Source organism: Eumetopias jubatus, unplaced genomic scaffold, assembly GCF_037043125.1.
Source record: "Eumetopias jubatus isolate StellerSeaLion01/CBP00866 unplaced genomic scaffold, mEumJub1_p1.0 scaffold_2, whole genome shotgun sequence".
Taxonomy (NCBI): domain Eukaryota; kingdom Metazoa; phylum Chordata; class Mammalia; order Carnivora; family Otariidae; genus Eumetopias; species Eumetopias jubatus.
This window is the reverse complement of record NW_028274808.1, coordinates 43,681,509-43,703,200: the sequence shown is the minus strand read 5'-3', so window position 1 is coordinate 43,703,200 and position 21,692 is coordinate 43,681,509.

Here is a 21,692-nt window from a genome sequence, read left to right as displayed (position 1 = left end):
CACAGGGGTCCTCCTGGAGCAGGGATGGGCCCAGCCTGTCTGGCCTCAGGCTTTTCAGGGGCCATGATTCGCTGTTCACCCTGATTACACCCAACAACTAGCTTCTGGAGTTTGTCCCTCTCACCTTAATCATTTCGGAATTGGATCTCAGTGCCTCTCATTCCATTACTGCCACCCCGCCTCCCCCAGCTCTGCTGCCGCCTGCAGGAGCCTGGCAGGCCCTGCCTCTCCCATGAGGTATGAGGCCCTGGGGGTAAGAAGACCCGGGAGGTGACTGAAGGGTCCCTGGTCTGGGACCCAGGCCAGGGCTGCCTCTTTAGTCTGAAATACAGACATATGGGCATCACCAGGGTGTTTATTCCAGGCATAAGGTCTTTACTGACTAAAGACTACGCCAGGTGCTGTAAGAGATGCCAGAGAAGCCTGAAAATTCTGTCCCTTTCCTCAAGAAGCTCGACCCTAGGAGACAAGGCCAACAGAATGACCTTGAATGACAGTTAAGGGCAGTGACGATACCACTCGCGTTAGTTTTGGAGAAGGGAAGATCAAATAACCAAAGAACAAACATTTGCTGGAAATTCTTTCTTGTGCGTTGTGCTGTTTATTCCTCACTAATCTGTAAGGAAGGGATTGTCTACATTTTTGGGTGGGGAAACTGAGATCCTGAGACATTGAGAGGCTTACCTGAGCTCAAGCAGCTGGCAGGGGACAGAGCCAGTGGTTAGGGCCTTGGGGCCCAGCCCTTCCTTCGTCACTGTCCCTCAGGGCTCAGGTGGTCAGGGAAGGCTCTGAGGCAGGACCCAGTGGGCAGAGGGAAGGAGAGAGGGCACCTCAGGTGGGGGCACAGCTTGAGCAGGGTTTGGTAGTATGAATGAGGATGCTAAAAGGGGGACACGGGAGGACTGATCTGGGGCAAGCTGTGGGGCCCCTGGGAAACGGGGGCTTGGTGCAGGGCTGCCGCGGGACCAGGTCTTGCACCTCCCTCTGCCACCTCCCTCCCGGTAGCTCCACCTCCTCGCCAAGCCCCTGAGTAAGATGCGGCCTCCGAGAACTCACGGAGCGAGTTTGAACCTCCAAGTTGAGGGGATCACCTTCGAGAGAATGACCAGTAGACCAGTGTAATGGGACGAATCATGTCCCCCCAAAAGATACGTCAAGTCCTAACCCCCGTATCCAGGTACATGATCTTGCTTGGAAATAGGGTCTTTGTAGGTGTAATTAGGGATCTTGAGATACAATCATTCTAGATTTAGAAATGGTGTCCTTATAGGAGAAAGAATAGGGAGATTTGAGACACAGAGACACGGGGGAGGCTGTGTGACCTCAGAGGCAGAGACCAAGGGGATGCAGCCACAAGCCAAGGAACACAGGAGCCACCAGGAGCTGGGAGAGGCAAGAAAAGATCCCCTCCTAGAGCCTTTGGAGGGGGCGCGGCACCACCAACACCTTGATTTTGGACTTCTGGCCCCCAGAACTGTGAGAGAACAAATTTCTTTTGTTTTCCACCCCTCAGCTTGAGGTAATTTGTTAGAGCGGCCACAGGATGCTGACAGAGGCAGGGACGCATCTGTGAGCACAGGAGCGGCAACCCGTGAGGGCTGGGGGGAGCCACTTCCTTAAGTGATGTTTGGGGCCCCCACACTCCCCACTGGAGACCCCTAAGACCTAGCGGGCCCTCCCCTCCCCCACAGGCCTCACGGCACCAGGATGGGCAGAGAATTCAGTCCCCCGCCCCTTGCCTTTGGTGGGGAGGACATGCTGAAGTGCAGAACAAGGGGGCCAGGGAGCCTGAGGGAGGCAGTTTTAGGCCAAAGGGAAGGCAGGCCCCTGGATACTGCGGGCAGTACGGGCATGGAGCAGTTCAGCCCTTGAGAGTGAAATCCACTTACTGGAAAGAAGTAAGTGTGTTTCGCTCAAAAGGGCCCACTGGGGCCTTCACTCACGTTATGGGTGACGGCTCCACAGCGTGATAGGGAAGGATGTTCAGCATGAGGGTGTGGGCAAACACCTGCCTCAGAGAACTCCTTCCCAGAATCAGCCCTCAGGGCCCCCCTCCTGATGGAGAGAACCTGGGCTGGCTGAGGCAGCCGTCACCTCCCCGGACACTGCAGTGAGTCCAGGCCAGGGATTCCAGAGGAATGAGTGGATTCCCCGGCCACTCCGCCCCTCCACGACCCCCCCCCGGAAAAGGCACTCCTGCCGACAAGCACTCACACTGGTTTCCCCAGTGGCTCCTGGACTCCATTCTACTTAAAGCTTAAAGAGCAGAATGAACAAGACAGGCATGAGTTTTGTTTCGTGAGGAGTTTGTGATGGATAGAGAAATCCCCATGGAGGTCCGTGCTGGAGGGTGAGGCCTGGACGTGTCCGGGAGTCAGGGGGTAGTATCGTATCTTAAAATGAAGGATAGGATACGGAAACCTAGGGCTTGAATTACCCTCGAAGGCTCCTCCTCTTGGAGGGTGGAAATGGTTGGGCATCTGGACATACACACCAGGGAGGGCAAGGAGATGAGGTGTGGAGCCATTTATTTGACCACAGCCCTCTGTGCCCAGAATGTTCCTCTCTTTCCTCCCTGCTGATGGCTGCTCTGTTTGGTTATGGCTTTTTCCTCTATGGAGAGTGAGATATTTTCCAGCACACCTTCTATCAGAACCATCTTCATTTACCACAGGCACTTCCTGCCTCCCTCCCTCCCTGCTGGTCAAAGTGAGATCCAGACCACTGTCGGTGCCTGAGGACTCTCTCCTGTTTCTAGTTTATTCTTTAAGAGAATACTCTTACTGAGGATGACCTCAGTTTCTCTCTCGATAAAATGGAGAAAGTTATATGGCAGGACGAGGTCTGCCTATCTGCCTCTGCCCTTCCCCTCTCTAGCTGTACCTCCCTGCCAAGCCCCTTCCTTCCACCTCAGCTGGGAAGGCACGGCCCAGGCAGGGGGTACATGCCGTGTGTGTATGTGTGTATGCGCACACGGAGCTCAGCGTGCCAAGGACACCCTGTTTCTGCCAGTGGCCTCCATTTGCAAGATCACTCTCCTTCCTTGTAGCAGACCTTCATCAAGCTTTCAGAGCAGACACGTCCCAGGGAGGGTTTCTGGGTTGCAGCCAGCCCTCGCCTTGCTCTCCTCAGGCCTCCCCCGCAACTGTCAGGCCTCCACGAGGCCCACATTATGCCCAATCCCCTACAGCCATCCCCTCACCATGACAGCACTGCTTGTCAGCCAGCCCCTTGTGTTTCAGATGAGGATGCTGAGGCTGAAGGAGGGACACAGTTGTCCAAAGTCACAGAGCTAAGGCTTGGCGGAGTTGGAGTCAGGGCCTGGGCCAGTCCTGTGTGTACCTGGGCAGGTTATATTTTGGTGCCCCTCAAACTGACTTTGTGACATATCTGTCCCCTGCTGTTTGTAGTGGGGTTGGAGGTGGGGCTGGAGAGAAGGGTTGGGGGTTTCCCACCCAGGCCTGTCCGCCTCAGCAGGAGCGGGGGTCAAGTTACTGAAGAAGCCGTGTGGAGGGACCTGAGGTATTTGGCACCGTTTTACTTCTTCATCCCATTGATATGCTCTTTACAGATTCATGCCCAGTTGACCTGTGAGAACCACAGGCTCCTGCCTCACCTCTCCAGCCCACCCTTCCCTTAAATGCCAGCATCTCAGCCTAGGTGCCAGGACACTGGGTGCTGCAGGGCCTCCTGTCCCCAGGGGATACTCCCTCCAAGCTCCCTCCCTAGTGCCTGTTACCGGCTTCCCGGCTCTTCTGGCTGCCCCTCCCCACCCCTCTCCTTTCCTCTGACACTTGCTCACCTCTTAGAGCTCTCTGGCCTAGAAGCTCCTGCCACGTTTTCTTCCCTCTTGTATCTCTAAAGCTCATTCTTCACACCCACTCATTCCCTCGGTGATGACAGCCGCATCCACATCTAAGCTTTAGCCATATTTCCTGTTGCCCCACCTCCAACCCTTGACATCTACCCTCAGGGGGAACATGCGAAGTGTGACAGGGGCCACCGCACTTCTGCTCAACGTGTCTGACGACTTGAGAGTTTCTCATGAGAGACTGACTCATTTCTTTGGCTTAAATGCAAATGCCCCCTGGAGTGCTCACACACAAGGCATTGCCAGTGTTGGTATCTTGAGGAACAGGAAGGGCTTTATTAGTGAAAATGAGAGGGCATCTAAATGCTAGCCTAAGTTCAGAATATAGAAGTAAGGCGTACCGTTCAGGAATCTGTAACAAGTCCAGATTGTCTAGGGCAGGGGTCTGCCAACTTTTTCTGTAAAGGGCCAGAAGTAGCTAGTCTACAGACAGTAAAATCTATCTGTAATATATTGTCTTTGTGGACCATATGGTCTCGGTCGCACTGACTGAATTCTGTCATTGTAGCGCGAAAGCAGCTGTAGGCAGTGTTACGGGCTGAGTTGTGTCCCCCCAAATCCGTATGTTGAAGTCCTAACCCCCAGTAGCTCACAATGTGAATGTATTTGGAGGGAGGGTTTTTAAAGGGGTGATTAAATTAAAATGAGGTCCCTAGGGTGGGCCTTGATCCAATATGACTGGTGTCCTTATAAGAAGAGGAAATCTGGATGCAGACATGTGCGAGGGAAGGCCCTGTGAGGACACAGAGTGAAGGTGGTGTCTGCTAGCCAGGGACAGAGGCCTCAGGAAAAACAACGCTGCCACAGCCTTGATCTTGGACTTCCAGCCCCCAGAACTGTGAGAAAATAAGTGTCCGCTGATTAAGCCCCCCAGTCTGTGGTACTTTGTTACAGTGGCCCTAGTAAACCAGTGTGGGTCGTAGGTAAACCAGTACCATTCAGAGGTACACAGATGAGTGTGACTGTGTGCCAAGAAAACTTTATTTATGAACCTCAAGATTTGGACTTGTATTGTTTTTATGTGTCACAAAATATTATTCTCCTGATTCCCGCCCCCCACATCATTTAAAACTGTGAAAACCATTCTTAGCGCGTGGGCCGTACAAACACAGGTGGTGAGGGGCGTGTGGCCTGTGGGCTGCACCCTGCGGGGCCCTGGCTAGGGCATCAGATGTGACCGGGGTGAGGGTAGAGCTGTGGCTGGGAGGGTGAGCCAGAGCCACGTTGGGCAGGCGGTTCACAGTGAAAGAGGAAGCCACGAACATTCTAGAGCTGGGGAGTGATGTGACTGAAACTGGATTTTTAGGGCATAGATCATTCTCCGTGATGTAGAAGGAGATAGGAGCTTGGTAAGACTGCTTTCTTGCGGAAGCCAGCGAGCTGCTAGTGAGGCCGAGATAGTTACTGTGTTCTTCAGATTTCTCTCCTCTCTCTTCCCTGCCGGAATACTTTGCAATCACATAGTGAGAATCTTGTCTCCGGGAATTGATACCCGTCTTTCTCCAGCTGTCTCCCCTCTAGAGTGTCTGGTCATAGGATTGTAGCCACCTTTTCTCTAAGTGACTGTTCTCTTTCTGGGATGTTCTGAACTCTAAGATGACATGCTCACTTTTTCCTAAGCTCTTGTTCCTCTGTCCATGGTTTCTGTCACTTCCAGTACTCAGTAATTTCTTCTTGCTGGGTCAGACATAAGCCTGAGCGGGCTGTTGCCTTTGTTACCTCCTAAACCTCCTGGGGATGAAATTGCAAACAGGCGAGTCTAGAGGTTATGAAATGCTCTGTGTTTAGCAGAATGAGATTTATGTGTATTTGAGTCATTGCTAATGTGTCTCAATCCTGTCCTGGGGTTGTGATCTGTATTAGGGAAGCACCATGTGTTCTGATGCCTCAAAGCTGTGGAGGAAGAGTCCAGGGACACCCCCTGTCTCCCCAAACCTGGTACATGGTACCGTTTGGCACTGATCTGGTCCTGAAACGTAGGTGGGGGAAGCCGGGAGAGGGTGACCCTCCCTATTTCACAGAGGGAAGAAAATGTGGCTCTGAGAGAAGGCAACCCACCCAAGGCTACACAGCCAGGCTTGAGCAAGATCAGAAAGCAACACAATCTCAGTCTGCTGCAGCGTTTCACAGTCACCAACACCCCAGAATCCCTGCAGGGCCGGCAGGGTTGCAGGATCCCTGAGGAAGTGCTGACTCCGCAGCCGGCATGCACCAGCTTCTTCTGCCCTGTGCGTTCTACCCCTCTAATGGAGCCTCCGCTGTAGGCAGAAAGCCCTCTTACCATTTCCCAGTTCTGGACCTTTGCATATGCTCGTCTCTCTCTTGGAGTGCCTCTCCCCCTGTCCTACTAGATCCTATCAGTCTCTGGGGCCCAGCACAAGTCCTGGCTCCTTCCTGAAGCCCTTCCTACACACCTGAGTCTCTTCTTCCTCCCACCCCAAAGCTCCTGTCGTCTGGAGCCCTCACTGGTGCGAACCACACACTGTCTCATTACATCTGGTGCCCACAGTCAGCGTTTCATGAGTTTTGTGGTTTCCACCCAAAGATCACCAGGTCAGGAGTTAAGTCCTACGGGTCTTTGTGTCACTGTCACATTTAGCACAGCCCTAAAATGGGGAGTCTTTTTTTTTTTTTTTAAAGATTATTTATTTTAGACAGTAGGGGGAGGGGCAGAGGGAGAGAGTCCCAAGCAGACTCCTGCTGAACATGGAGCCTGACACAGGGCTCCGTCCCATGACCCTGAGGTCATGACCTGAGCTGAAATCAAGAGTTGGCCGCTTAACCGACTGAGCCATCCAGGTGCCCCTAAAATGTGGAGTCTGTTCAGTGAGTTCTACAGGCAGCCAGGGAAGAAGGAAGGAGGGAGGGAGGGAGGGAAGGATGGTTGGAAGGAAAGAAGGAAAAGACGTTCAATGCTGAAAACCTTCATGTCTTTGGACAGGTAAAAGTGCTGTCTTTAGGAACAGCCATGAGTGGGAACTGGGGGTGGGGCATGGTAGGTGGCCAGGAAGGGTTGGCTCTAGGTGGCATGGAAACTGGGAAGGATCAGCTCTCTTCTGGCAGTTATGGAATCTGAGCGAGCGTGTGCCAGTTGAGAGGAGGGCAAGAGAGGTGGGTCCCTTCAGCCAATCTCTGCTTCTATTGTATTTCTCCTGGCAGTAGTGAGTGGAGCTGGGGTGGGGTGCAGGGGGTGGTGGTAGGGGGTGTGTGCTGATGCCTTTGGTGACAGGAGATAAATGAATCCATCCTAAAGAGCAGCTCCTTTTCTAGAAATGTAGCAGTTCAGCTCTTGACTTCACTGCCTTGGAGTTTTAATTAAATGTCAAATATAATTTAAGACTGCAGTCCTGATGGGTGTATGAACATGGAGTCCAGTGCCTCATCTTTGTGGGTCTCCCCACTACATACCTAATTTGGGGGGTTAATTGACCATTCTTTATTTGAATGTGACATGAGAAATCATTTGATTTCCCTTCTCCCCTCATCCTTGGTTTTGAAAAAATAGTTGGAAGAGTCAAAATCAAAAACAAAACCAAAAACTTGCATATGTGTTCCACATAGAGAAAGATCTAGGTTGGGACCTGGGTGATTTGAGATGTGTATTTGATCTGCAGTGTTCCTTTCCCCAGTCAGGCTGGGGGTGGCATAGTTAGTGCCCCACTTTCTCTGCTCGGCACTTGGTGGCCCCCCAACTTCCCCTGCCTGTCTTGTGGGAGTAAAGAGGAGGGAGCCGGGGACCCCTCTCCCGGCTGCCGGATGCAGTCAGCCACAGCCTCCAGGATTGCTGCAAAACGTGAGAGCGGTTTCTCCAATTGCCCTGTGCAGGTGAGCTCACTAAGCCCGGAGAGGGAAGCGGCTGAGGCCACCGGCTGGGTTACAGCAGAGCCAGAAGCACAACGGAAGCCTCTCTGAGCCGTGCTAGCCATTGTTTGAAGCAGTGGGTGTCACATGAAAATAATTAGGCTAACTTCATCTCAATTCACTTCAGCATGTATGAGATGGGGAGTGTATTAGAGGCTGCGGAGAAGCGAACTCGTCCTGGACGCTACTCAGAGAAGGTCGTCTATGTCTCTTAGGCGGTGATAGGTCTTCCTTTATAGGATCGATGTCATTGGTTTCTTTTCTTTTTTTATTAAAGATTTTTATTTATTTATTTAACAGAGAGAGAGGGAGAGCACAAGTAGGCAGAGCGGCAGACAGAGGGAGAGGGAGAAGCAGGCTCTCTGCCGAGCAGGGAGCCCGATGCGGGACTCGATCCCAGGACCCCAGGATCATGACCTGAGCCGAAGGCAGCCGCTTAACCGACTGAGCCACCCAGGCGCCCCTATGTCATTGGTTTCTAACACAACTCTGTTGCCTCCTTGTTGGAAGCTCTGTAAACCTCTCCGTTGAACTCCTTTGCATGGCAAAGTGGGCCTTTTATACCCCAGTCCGGCCAGACCAAGCCTCCCCGCAGCCCCAGGCACGACCTCCGGCCAGAGCTGCCTCCGCCGGGACGGCCCGCTTGGGTCGGTTAGGATGGCGTCGGGTGGCAAGTGCAGGATCCTGGCACAAGCATGGGCTCAGTCCGTAGGACCTTCTATCTCTCCCACGACAGGAAGACAGGCCATTGCTGGACGTTTGGCTATTCAGCAATGCTGTCAGAATTCCGGGCCTCTTCTCCCTTCCCGCTCTGCCATCCTCAGCTTGTCCGTGTTCGGTTGTCCTGCTCAGGGCAAGGGGAGAGAAAGGCACAGCAGCAAATCCGTCTGTTCTTCTGCTCGGGGAAGCCAAGGCTGCCCCAGAACCTTCCCCGACAGATCTCCTCTCACATCTCACTGGCCAGACCTGGGTTATGTGACCGCTTCTGGATACGAGAGCCTGGAAAGGCAAGCATCTGGCAAGGGGGATGAGGATTTCATGACTGGCTCACGGGAATGGGTTAATGTCTCCGTTCCCTCAACCCTTAAGTGGGGATAATTTTGAGGTGTGAGTCACACTGTTTCCCAAGAGCCTCTCTGTGGGCCTGAGCTTCAGACACCCACTGAGGTAGCGGGCTTAGTAAGACACATCTTCTGGACCACTGCCCTCTACCTTGCTGGTGTTCCCGGGACCTCCCAGGTTAGCCACCTTGCTCCTTGGCCCAGGGTGCGCTTCCAGGGTGATCCAAACTAGGACGTGGTCTTAGTCATCTCGGTGTTTCCAGAGGCCAGCATAGTACTGACTTTAGAGCAGACCCCCAGAAGTTCTGTGGAATGAATAACTGGGTAGCCGGGGAGGAAAGGCATATGCCCAGAGTTAAGCCTAGTTAAGTCACAAGGCAACATGTCTCATGCAGCGTTGTGGTACAGACATTTACTGGTCATCAAATATCTCTGTGCTGCTCTGCATTTCCCGTCCTTCTTGTGTTGGGGGAGCCATGTGACACGCCCTGGCCAGTGGCCGGGAGGGGGCATGACACATGGCACTGCGTACAGCATTCTAGCTCTCTCTTTCCTGCCACGGTTACCTGAACTCCGTGCATGCACACAGCAGGCTGTGCAACGGGACACGAGCAGCCTAGATTTCTGAGCTCCTGCCTGGAGGGCACCGGACCGGGGTGAACTTTGTATGAGTGGGAAGCAAGCCGTGTGAAGCCATGGGGAGTTTCTTTTTTTGTTATCACAGAGTAATCTAGCCTGACCTGCATGACTCATTCACCAACCCTTATTTTTGAGCTCTTGCTATTTGGTTCCTGGTGCCGGGGAGAGAGGCAAGCGGAGAGGCTGAGTCCCTGTCCTTGGGGCTTGTCGTCTTGTTACGTACGCCAGGTGGTGGACAGGGGCCTGCCCTCCCAGGTGGGAGCAGCTCTAGCCTGGCCCGCCCCCCTCTCCTCGACGCCTCACTCCTGACCCTCTGGTGGAGAAATTAGGCAGACTATAGGTTTGTGGGGCAATGGAGGCTGGAAGGCACTAATACCCAATGTTTTTAAAAAAGTCTTGATTGCAACTCACGATGGAAAATATAGTTTACATTTCATTAGTATGCAATACATAATATGTATATGGGCCGGGATCAATATCACTGGCAACATATTCTGATATTTGGTATTCTATTCAATTTTGTTAAAGAATACTCATTGTGGCCCACTGAATTGATTTCCATGACCCTCTAATGAGTCTGCAGTTTGAGAAAAAATGAGTCTGTGTGATAGAGACTTGAGGGAGATAGAAAGTGGTGGTAAACACTGTAGCCTAGGGGTGGGTCTAGGGGTGCTTCCTATAGGAAAGTCCCTTGGCCAGAGTCCTGGAGGAGGGGCACGAGCTGGGTCAGTAAGGGAAAGTCATTCTAGGGGAGAAGCCTGAGCAAGACCATGGAGGGTAAGCCTAGCTGTTTGGGGAATAATGGTTAGCCTACCTGTAGGGGAGTGGCCATATGGGGGTAATGGGAAATAGGGGAACAGGCTGGGGTGATACTCCAAATAGCTCCTACCTGGAATATCTCTGACCCCTGGAAGAACATGGGCTTTGACCAATCAGAACATCACCTGTTGTCCCCCCTCTCACCTGGAGCGATGGTACCAAGGTATGCCTGACAGTCTTTCTGGAAGAAAGACATGCAAAGCAAGAAGTTAGCTGTGAACAAGAGTGGGGGATGGTGGTGGAGGATAGGAATGGCAGGTTTGGGGACCAGAACCCCTTGTGGGATGGAAAAACATCTCTGCATTATGCTCCTTGCTAAAGAATAATCTTATTATCTTTTTCTATGCTTCCAACCGCCTCAGGATTCTGAACATCTTATTCCCAGGTGAGGATCCTGTCTGGCTGAAGCCTGGGAGAGATCAGGACTCAGGGAAGGTCAGGGGCAGATCTCAAATAGGAACACCTGTGCATGCTGGGGCAGACAGGGAGGCTGCTGAGACACCTGTGTTCAGTGTTGCTGGACTTAGGGCTGAGGGAGGCATTGGGGATCCGGCTTTAGGTCCAGCCAACAAATTTCCTTTGCCATGAGTTTCAGGATCTAATAAAGGAAGTATAACAACGTCTGCCCTGCTGAACTCAGAATTATACCATGAGCATGTGATGAGGAGCAGTTAGAAATCACCTTGAAATGAACAAGTGGTTTATGAGCATAAGCACTGCCTTGGGGTTGGGAGAGGGAGCACTTTCCTCCCCACTTACCTAAGAAGGAAAATTTTTGTTTAAGTAACACGAATGTCATAGAACTGTCCAAAGTACATGATTTCAGCAATGAAATTTGTGGGACCTAACTCGTGGTTCTCTTAGTTTTATAACAGTGTGAAAATAATACATTCTTCATCAAGATTAGAAATAAAAACAATAATAAAAATCTCACATTTACTGTGTGTTGATTATGTGTCAGCAACTCTACCAGGTACTTTGCATCTCATTTAATTCTCACAACCAACCTGTGCAGTGCATACTATTATCATCTTCATTTCGCAAAGAAAAACAGTGAAAAAGCTGGTATAACTCAACTGATGATGACATAGCAAGTGTCCCACCTCACGGGGAGAGCCGTGAGCAGAGTCCCTCCACTTGTAAGTGTTGTCATGCTACGCCTAAGTGCACAAATGCAAGGTCCCCTCCTCTGCCCCACCCCCCAGCTGTCTAGGGCCATCTTCCCCACAAACACAGCCATGTTCTGCTCCCACCCCACACCTCCTCTCCTCTGGTTTCTCTCTGCCAAGCCTCTTAACTTCCCAAGAGCTTGGGTAGGAGTGTGGTGTATGGAGCAAGTGCTCCAGGAGCAGAATAATCCTGTCACTTTCTCTGAGGTCTGCGCCATCCTACAGTTATTCTGGGACAGGGCCTGGAGAATGGGTAGGGGCGGGCAGCCACCTGGGAGCTAGGTTGGGAGTCTGCATGCCTTCTCTCTCCCACATGTATAGCCACCAATACCTTTGGGAAGCTTATGGTTCTTAACAGGTCTTCCCTGAGATTCCATGCATTCCAGGGTCCTCCCTGTTTTCATCTGCTTTTCCAGATCTTGCCTCCCCCTGCACCTCTGCAACCGCCATTGGAGGTCAAGCTCCAGGCACATCTCCTCCATGAAACTTTTGTCTTTTGTACTCAGGTGCATCTTTCCTTCTTGGCACTCTGTCGACATTTGGCCTCATGGGATCCTTACTGTTCATATTGTGAAGAACATGTTGAGCTGAATGTTATCAGTGAGACATTCCACAAGGTAGTTTAAAAGGGCTTCTCCCATTGGGACACTCTAATGTGTTTACAAACCCACTTAGACTTGCCTCTGTCCACCCTTGATAGATCTTTATGAGAGAGGAGCTTGAATTCCTCATCCACCACTTTCTATCTGTGTGCTGTTGGGCAAATCAGTCCATTTTCTCAACCCCCAAATTAGGACAATGATACCTCAAAAGGTGGCTGTGAAAATTAGAAATAATAGGTAAAGCACCTAGCACAATGCCTGGTTTTAATAAACTGTCCTGGGGTAGTGGAATCAACCAGGACTGGAAGAACTGAGGTTTCATCCCGGCTCTATGACTCTATGACTGTTCAACTGAACCTGAACAAGCTATTTCTCTCTTTGGAGCCTCAGTTTCATTTGTGGAATTAGCAGGTATGGATGGTATTTGAGGTCTTTTCCAGTTTTTTTCTTTTCTTTTAAAGTTTTTATGTATGTATGTATGTTAATGCCAGTAACCATACAGTGTAATATTTGTTTCAGGTGTACAATATGGTGATCAACACTTCCATACCACACCTGGTGCTCATCACAGCACGTGTCCTCCTTCATCCCCATCACCTGTTTAACCCACCCCCCCACCTCCCCTCTGTAACCATCAGTTTCTTCCCTAGAGTTAAGAGTCTATTTCTTGGTTTGCCTCTCTCTCTCTCTATTTTCTCCTTTGTTCATTTGTTTTGTTTCTTAATTTCCACATATGAGTGAAATCAAATGGTATTTGCCTTTCTCTGATTGACTTATTTCACTTAGCAAAATACTCTCTGGCCCCATGTATGTCATTGGAAATGGTGAGATTTTGTACCTTTTTATGGCCGAGTAATATTCCATTATTTACACACACACACACACACACACACACACACATTTGGTATATATATATATATATATACCACATCTTCCTTTCTTCCCTTTAGATCTAGGGTTAGAGTTCGGGTTAGGGTCAGGGTGGGGCACAGGATGAGGGTATGTGTCTGGTATCCTGCAGTTCAGAGACCTCTTCAGATTGTTAGGTTTAGGTTAGCATTATGGTAAGGGTTAGGCGTTAGACATTATAGGTTATGGGTTGCAGTTATGTTTAGTGTTAGGGACACGGTTAAGGTTATGGTATGTGCTTGGTATCATGTAGTTCAGACACCTCTCCAGGGGAGAAAAACCCTAGACTTCTGCTGGGGTGAGAATAGACATGGCAGCCGTCTACTGAGCTGAGCCAAGGAGGGGATTTGGGCCTCTGAATGCTCTTTAAATAGATATTCAATTGTACCTTCTGTTTTTGTCTCTACCTCCATACCCATTTTCAAAAATATTGCCAATTCTTAAAGATTTGGTATCTTCCTGAGAGTAACTAGGCTGCTTCTCAGTTTTCCCTATCCTGTGTTTAGGAACCCACTTAGTCAGATCTACGGTGAGGGTGAGGGTCGGGGGGTGGGGGTTCTGGTGAGGATGAGGGTGGGGTGGGGTTGCTGTGAGTGTCAGGGTCAGGGTCAGGGTTAGGGTGAAGCTGTGTGCCTGGTAACCTGCAGTCAAGAGTTTTCTCCAGAGTGTGAAGTTTAGGGTTAGTGTTATGGCACTGGTTAGGGTTAGGGGTTAGTGGTGAAGTCAGGGTTAGTTTAGACTAGGGTATGTGCCTGGTATCCTGCAGCTCACAGTTGCTGTTCTTTTCTTCCCCACCCCCAAGTTTTTATTTACATTCCAGTTAGTTAATATATTGTGTTATATTAGTTTCTGGTGTAGGATCTAGCGATCCATCACTTCCATCCAACACCCAGTGCCCATCACAAGTGCCCTCCTTAATGCCCATGCCCTGTGTCACCCATCCTTCCACCCATCTCCCCTCTGGTAACCATCAGCTTGTTTCCTGTAGTTCAGAGTCTGTTTCTTGGTTTGCCTCTCTTCCAGTTCTGATGTTGTCTCCGACCCAGCCCCCACCCCCACAAGGCCTAGATGAATGAGCCCAGTAAGACCCAACTGGCTCCCCTGAGCTGCGTTTCGGAGGTGCCTGCTTTCCCAGGGGACCTGGTTTGCCTCTCCTTCGTGGCTAGGGAAGCCTGGGCTCTTCCCTGTGTGAGGCCGGGCTTGGAGAGGAGAGAATGGGCAGGAAGGAAAGAGGGAGGGCATCTGAGAGGACAGCGTGACCTTGAAGTTGAAGTCCTGTCGTTAGCCCAGAAATGACAGGTTAAGGAGGGGCTCTGGCGTAATGCTCTTCTCAACTTTAATTACTATAATTCTGAGAAGACTTGAGTCTAAGCCTTAGAATTCCTCCACGGAAAAAAACCGTGTCTTTGCAGCGTCCGCAGACAAGGACGTTAGCGAACTGGCAGTCAACGCTCCATCAACTCCCCACACAGGGAGCGCGGCCACTGACAGATGGAGGTGTGTTTGCAGCATGGGTCAGAGCCTGCCGAGCACCTTCCGCGCGCCTGGCTCCCCTTTCCCTGCGATCACCTGGCTACTCAGCCGGTCACAATTACAGAGCTATGAAGACAACGTCTATTACCTCCTGGGGAGGGGCGAGGGGACAGAGCAATTCTGAATGTGGCAGAAAGAAAAGGTAGGGAAGAGTCAGGGACGTTGACTTTGGGTATCTTTGTACTGGATGGCAGGTCCATGTTTAGAGGGGTTGTGGGGTCCTCTCTGTGTAGTCCTGGGGGGGATGCCTTCTGCGTGTGTGTGACCATGATGGTGAGTGAGGGGCAAGGAACAGCTGGTGGGGCTTGGAGAAGCCTGGCCTCCACTTAAAGATCTTGCTCATTCATCACGCCCAGATAGCCTGGAACCTTTCCTGATTCTGGAAATGATTATTCAGTACTTTCAATGTTGATTCTTGGCAAAATTCCAAAACAGATGACTGAGACTGATGATTTGTGAGTTCTTGGAAAAGAAAGGTGATTGCTAGAAGCCAGCATGAGTTCACTTAGAACAAAGCAGATCAACCCACCTCCTTTCCTTCTTTTTGACAGCTGTTAGATTGATAATCAGTGTGGCAGGGCACTTCTGCTCAGCGGAGGGTGGAGGGTGGTAGGTGAGAGTTACCCTTCTCCTAGTATTGTCCATGTGTCCATGGGACTTAGGTACTGTGGGGTGGGTGGCCTTGTGGGCTCTCCCTCTCACAAGTCTCTATTTTTATTCTGAACATACACAGCAGTGGGGTGGTCCCCGCAGAGACTGGGGAAGGGGACCCCATTGCCACATTGCCACATTGGATGGCTGCATCTAAGGCACACAGGCAGGCAAGAGCAGCATGGCTCCCTGGGGGGACCTCACCAGTAGATAAGGGGGAGTCCTGCCCGGGCCCAGGCCTCCAAGACCATTAGCACGAGGCAGGGGGATGTATGTTGGAGTGGAGCTGGGAGGTGGCTCTGGATTCCATAGTGGCCCAGGGCAAATTTAGAACACTGGGGGCCTGGGAAAAGCTTTGGACTTCCCATTAACAGTGCAAGACTTGGGTCCTGAGTCGATGTGGTACCCTCTCTCTCGCCTTGGAGAGCCATCATGGCCCCTGTAAGGTAGACAGACATCTATGGCAAGACCAGTAAGAGGATCTAGCCTCCAAGTTTCTGCTTTCTTTGCAGGTAGTAGCCAGGTAACCTCAAGGAGGGCTGAGTTTTAGACAAGGGTATACAACCCTGGGAATTCTTAGTAATCTTTGGGAATCAGACCCTTGGTTAAGTGCAGTTGAGGGCTCGGAGCCATACTAACTTGGGCATGAAAGGAAATGTGACCACAGTTTATATGTAGAGGCTGATGAGACCTAGCTACTTGGGCTGGTCAATCTTTGAACTCACAAGTGTAAAATCACAAATGGCAGCCTTGTGAAGAAATGATAAAAATGATCTTCTGTTGGTAGTGCCCTTGGGTGGGCCCATAGTGTCCCTAAAGGGGATGCCTTAAATCTCAAATCTCAGTCGAAAAGGGAGACTCCTAGTACGGTGCCATAGAACTCAGCCCTAAACCCTCTTCAGTTCAGTGATTTCACTGAGGATGTGGGTGAAGACACAGAGAGCAGGATTATTAAATTTTTAGATGACAGTTAGAAGGGATAATTGAGGTCCAGGGAAAGAGCTGAGGGCTTGAAAACATCCTGATAAGCTGAAATGATGCCTGAAACAAACAAGATGAAATTTAATAGGGACAAATATTAAGCCCTATATTTAGGTAATAAAAATGAATTATGTAGGTACGGTATGGGGAAGCAGGATTTCAAATTAAAATTGTGTGGCGGGGATACATTGAGCAGAAACTGCCTGGTGGGGGCAGCAGAGAGGAGCCGCTTTGTGGCGCTCACTAGGGAGCGTGGACCCAGCAGGTAGGGATGCTCGTCAGGGCAGTAACAGGCACGGAAGCACAAGGGGACAAGCCGGCCTGACATGGGCAGGGGAGGGCTGGTCTGCAGCACACAGGCTCCAGGTATGTGGGTTGTCTGAATCCAAGGGAGGCTGGGCGCCTTGTGCCTTGAGTCACTTCTGTCCCAGGCCTGCCACCCTGGTCAATTCTCTTCTCAGCTGGGGTTTGCCCAGTCCCTGAAGGGGCTTTCCATGCCCGCTAGCCCCCTAGGGGGCAAAGACTGGAAATGACAAGCTTCTTGAGATGGAAAACGGATAAGTGACAGCCTGAGGGTAGGGAGGAAAGAGCTGGGTGGGAGGGGATCTGAGGGGGAGGAGGAGGAGACCTTTGTGGTGATGAAACAGTTCTGTATCTTGATCGCAGCACTGGTTACATGAATCAACACCCATGAGAGAAAATGGCACGGAACTGTATACACACGTTGTGCCACTGTACCTCATCAGTTTCCTGGTTTTGCTATTGTAGTATAGTCATGTAAATTGTAACCATTCAGGGAAACTGCATGAAGGGTCTAGGAGGGGTGGATCTGTACTATTTTTTTACAACTTCTTGTGAATCTATAATTTTTTTTTTTTAAAAGTTAAAGAAAACAAAACACGAGAAAAACTAAGCCAGACTCTGCGATGAGTGCCCTCGGATGTGGGTAGAGGAGTAGGTCTCCATTCAGTCCTGCAGAAACTAGCTGTTAGGACAGCCTGTGGGGAGGGAGGGGAGGCTTGTATGCAGGAGGTCCTCAGGGTCACTGGCATTTGAAGAGCCCTTGGCAAGGCCCAGAACTTTGGGAATATAAAGCTTATGCAAGATGGAGATAAGAGCTACTCCCCAAACTCACAGGTGCTCCAGGTGGGTGGAGGACTGGGGATACTCCACATTCCTGGGCCCCTGACAGTGAGTTTGGTTAGTGGTTGCCAGGGAGAGATGTTTTGGGACTTTTATCCTGGGAGGGACACTCAACAGTTGGTATGATCCAGCCTGGGAAAACCTGCCCCAAGTTCTCTAAGAGCTGGAAAAGCAGAAAGTAAAGGTCTCCTGGCTTGAGACCTTAGACAGGGTTGGAGCCGTGGGGAGACCCACCTCCAACCTCAGCCCAGACCCCCTGCAGTGCAGTGAGGACAAGCTATGGGGAGGCCTCTATGAGGCAACCTCGGAGGGAGGCCAGCTCTGGCTTCTGCTCTGGGGGAGGTGAGAGGTAGAGAGTGAACTGTCCTGGAGGACGCTGCCAGGAGGTTGCTCCATGGGGGCCCTAGTGACTTCCAAGGAGGTGGCTGCAAGTGTGTCCTCTGTCCTGGCCCTGCTGAGGGTTTGGGACTGTCCTGCTCTCGGCATGCTGTTCCACCTCTCTCTTGGGGCCCGGGAGAGGCCAGTCACAGTCCTGTCCCCAAAGCCAGATTTGGAGGATTTCAGCTGTGGGGCAGACTCCCCAGCCCCCACGGACCCCACCATGCCCTGCCGCATCAATCCCTGGCTGTCCCAGTCCACATTGCCATCAGGACACTCAATGCCTTTGGAATTTGCGATCCGTTTAGTCTGTGAACAGCATCCTTGCGATGGGCTTCCTGGGGCAGCCTTATGGATGTCAGGGGTGGGAGAGAACGTCAGGTATGCTACAGGGCTCAGGAAGGGGAGTAGGGGGACAACAAAGGCAAACTGCATGCCCCTCCTCAGCCAGTAACATGATTCTGCCAAAGTCAGGCAGACCCTGCACCCACTGCCTTAAGCCCCAGATGCTGCTTCTCCTACAGTCCGGGCATAAACGGACCCCACATTTTTTACCCTCCTAATCATTCTCTAATATGTGGTATGCCATAGGCACAGAAGTAACAAACCACGGTCTCTCACCAGCTCAGCTCGAAAAGGAGAATTTGTGAGCCCCAAGGTCTCCCTCGAAAGCCAAATACAGCTGTTTGGGGCTGCCTGGGGGCAGGCAAGAGCAGCATGGCTCCCTGGGGGGACCTCACCAGTAGATAAGGGGGAGTCCTGCCCGGGCCCAGGCCTCCAAGACCATTAGCACGAGGCAGGGGGATGTATGTTGGAGTGGAGCTGGGAGGTGGCTCTGGATTCCATAGTGGCCCAGGGCAAATTTAGAACACTGGGGGCCTGGGAAAAGCTTTGGACTTCCCATTAACAGTGCAAGACTTGGGTCCTGAGTCGATGTGGTACCCTCTGTTTTGGAATTTTGCCAAGAATCAACATTGAAAGTACTGAATAATCATTTCCAGAATCAGGAAAGGTTCCAGGCTATCTGGGCGTGATGAATGAGCAAGATCTTTAAGTGGAGGCCAGGCTTCTCCAAGCCCCACCAGCTGTTCCTTGCCCCTCACTCACCATCATGGTCACACACACGCAGAAGGCATCCCCCCCAGGACTACACAGAGAGGACCCCACAACCCCTCTAAACATGGACCTGCCATCCAGTACAAAGATACCCAAAGTCAACGTCCCTGACTCTTCCCTACCTTTTCTTTCTGCCACATTCAGAATTGCTCTGTCCCCTCGCCCCTCCCCAGGAGGTAATAGACGTTGTCTTCATAGCTCCAGGGGGCATAACAGCTGAAGCCCCCCCACCCAGATTTGAAAATGGATTTCCCAGAGAGGACAGAAGTGTCAAGTATTTCGGCAAGGCTATCAAGAGGCAGCGCCCTCCCCTGATGTCCGGAGGGGCTGCCGGGTGGCTTTCCAGGTTCCTTTTCTCCCCCGGGGGTTGTTTGCTTGCCGGGGCTCCTCTCAGTCCCCAAGCCTGGTACCCAGGGCATGAGCTGCACTAGGTGCGCCTCAGTGCGTCTCTCACCTCATTCCCACGGCTTCTTTCTGAGAACTGAGCCTTGGTCCCGCACCAGCTCCTCTTTTAGCCAGAGTCCCTGAGAATCAGGCCTCTGCAGCTGACACTCCCACCATTGCCATCTGCTCAGTCCAGGGCCCATAGCCCACTCCGGGGATGGCATTCTCCTGCGTCCTTGGCACTGCTCCGGTCCTGGTGAGATTGGGTCTCTGAGTGGCAGCTCCTTCGATGCTTCCGTTCCCCCAGTCCCGTGTGCCGTGTTCCTGCTCCCCTAAAGCCCATTCCTTTTGGATCCTCAGTGTGCCAAGGAGCTGGCACCAAGTGGTTGTAGATTTTGATCTATGCGGGCAGCACATGCCCAGGAAGGACTCTGCCTGGGGAGGGAGGGACTTGAAGAGACTAGGGACATCAGTACGGGACAAAGGAACTTTAAGGTTTTAGACCAATTAGGGGAGGTGGGGAAAGGGGGAGGCTGACTATACCCAAGCTAGAGACAGACATACCTGGTGAGGACATGTGGAGAAGACCCCATGTTGTGGCTCATTTCCACTCCCTGAGTCCAGAGTAGTGGATAGCAACAGGGGCCTGTTTGGGTTTGGGGACCTGTGCTCATCAGCGGAGGGGGTGGTGTCATCTGCTATGTGTGTTTTGTATTTGGCTTTCGAGGGAGACCTTGGGGCTCACAAATTCTCCTTTTCGAGCTGAGCTGGTGAGAGACCGTGGTTTGTTACTTCTGTGCCTATGGCATACCACATATTAGAGAATGATTAGGAGGGTAAAAAATGTGGGGTCCGTTTATGCCCGGACTGTAGGAGAAGCAGCATCTGGGGCTTAAGGCAGTGGGTGCAGGGTCTGCCTGACTTTGGCAGAATCATGTTACTGGCTGAGGAGGGGCATGCAGTTTGCCTTTGTTGTCCCCCTACTCCCCTTCCTGAGCCCTGTAGCATACCTGACGTTCTCTCCCACCCCTGACATCCATAAGGCTGCCCCAGGAAGCCCATCGCAAGGATGCTGTTCACAGACTAAACGGATCGCAAATTCCAAAGGCATTGAGTGTCCTGATGGCAATGTGGACTGGGACAGCCAGGGATTGATGCGGCAGGGCATGGTGGGGTCCGTGGGGGCTGGGGAGTCTGCCCCACAGCTGAAATCATTCAGATGCAAATTGTTTAAAAATGGTGTCTGCCAAAGAAGATAGAGCTGCCACCAGAATCTGGGAACTGCTCCTGCTGACCGTTCTTTTCCGTTCTGCCCTCAGAAGGCAGTTCTCCAGGTCTGCTCCTCAGGGTTCCTCCCACACCAGTCCAGTGACTCCAGGGAAGTAGACTGGAGTGTGAGTGAAGGTCTGGTTTATGAATCTGCTCCCTGAGTGACTTTGGGCAAATACTCGACCTCTCTCTGTCTTGCTTTATTCATCTGTCAAATGGGCATAATGATATCCTCGTAAATCCACTTTGAAGCATTGTTCTGAGGATGAAATGAAATAGTGTATTTTTTAAAATTCATACCCTGTTTCATTCCACAGTGGATTTGAGGCGGCTTCTAAAAATACCTGTGATATAAAGGATAAAAATAAATAATATGTGAAATCATTTTGCGATTGTACTGTAAACACGTTTTCCTTATCGTTCCTGGGAGCAGTGCAAAAGTGATAATAGATATATTATTTCCCAGACTCATTTTCAATTTAACCTTGGCCTTCAGGGCCTTAACTGAAAAGCTGGGCTGTGGGGGTGGGGGCGGGGCGATCCTCAGATACCAAAGCCAGCAATCTGCTGGGCCCTAAGGCTTGTTTTGCTGGGGGGGGGGTGCTGGGGGGGGGTCAGTTCTGAGTCTTCAGCCTCTTGCGGCTCCCTGTGGAGGCTTTCCTGGCAGCTCCCTTATCATTCAGGCCAAACCTCCCCTGAGCCTCCCCTCTGTGCCTTGGACCCGGCCTGGGTGTGCAGACACAGAGAAGAAAATGACCGAGGCCGGTCCTACCAGGGCTCAAAAGGAAGGACCCTGGGAGGGAAAGTCACATTGGGCTTAGCTTGATTGGGAAAGTCCTTAATTCAATTCTTTGTCCCTACGATGGACACCATGAAATGGGAACGTGCTCTGATAAAACAAAATTACTATGCAAATATAAACAATCATCCTCTCTGTTCAGTGCTGCTCTGAAAGGATTTCAAAACTAACAGAGCTGTTAGGATTTTGGAGCCGACAGCACCAAAGGGGTTCGCCTTGAACACTCCGCCATAGAGTCTTTCAGGGGTCTCTGCAGGATTGGGAGCCCAGGCCACAGAGATGAGCCCTTCCCTGGAGAATGCCTATCAACTTTGGAGCATGTATGAAATATTTAATACGTGCCTGGCACGGAGGTAGGCATTATGAAGGGAGAGATGTTAGGGGCTGAATTGTGTCACCGCCTGCCCCCCCCCCCCCCCCCCCCCCCCCCGCCAATTCCCATGCGAAGTCTTAACACTCAGGGCTGCAGAATGTGACTGTATTTGTAAATAAAGTCTTTAAAGAGGT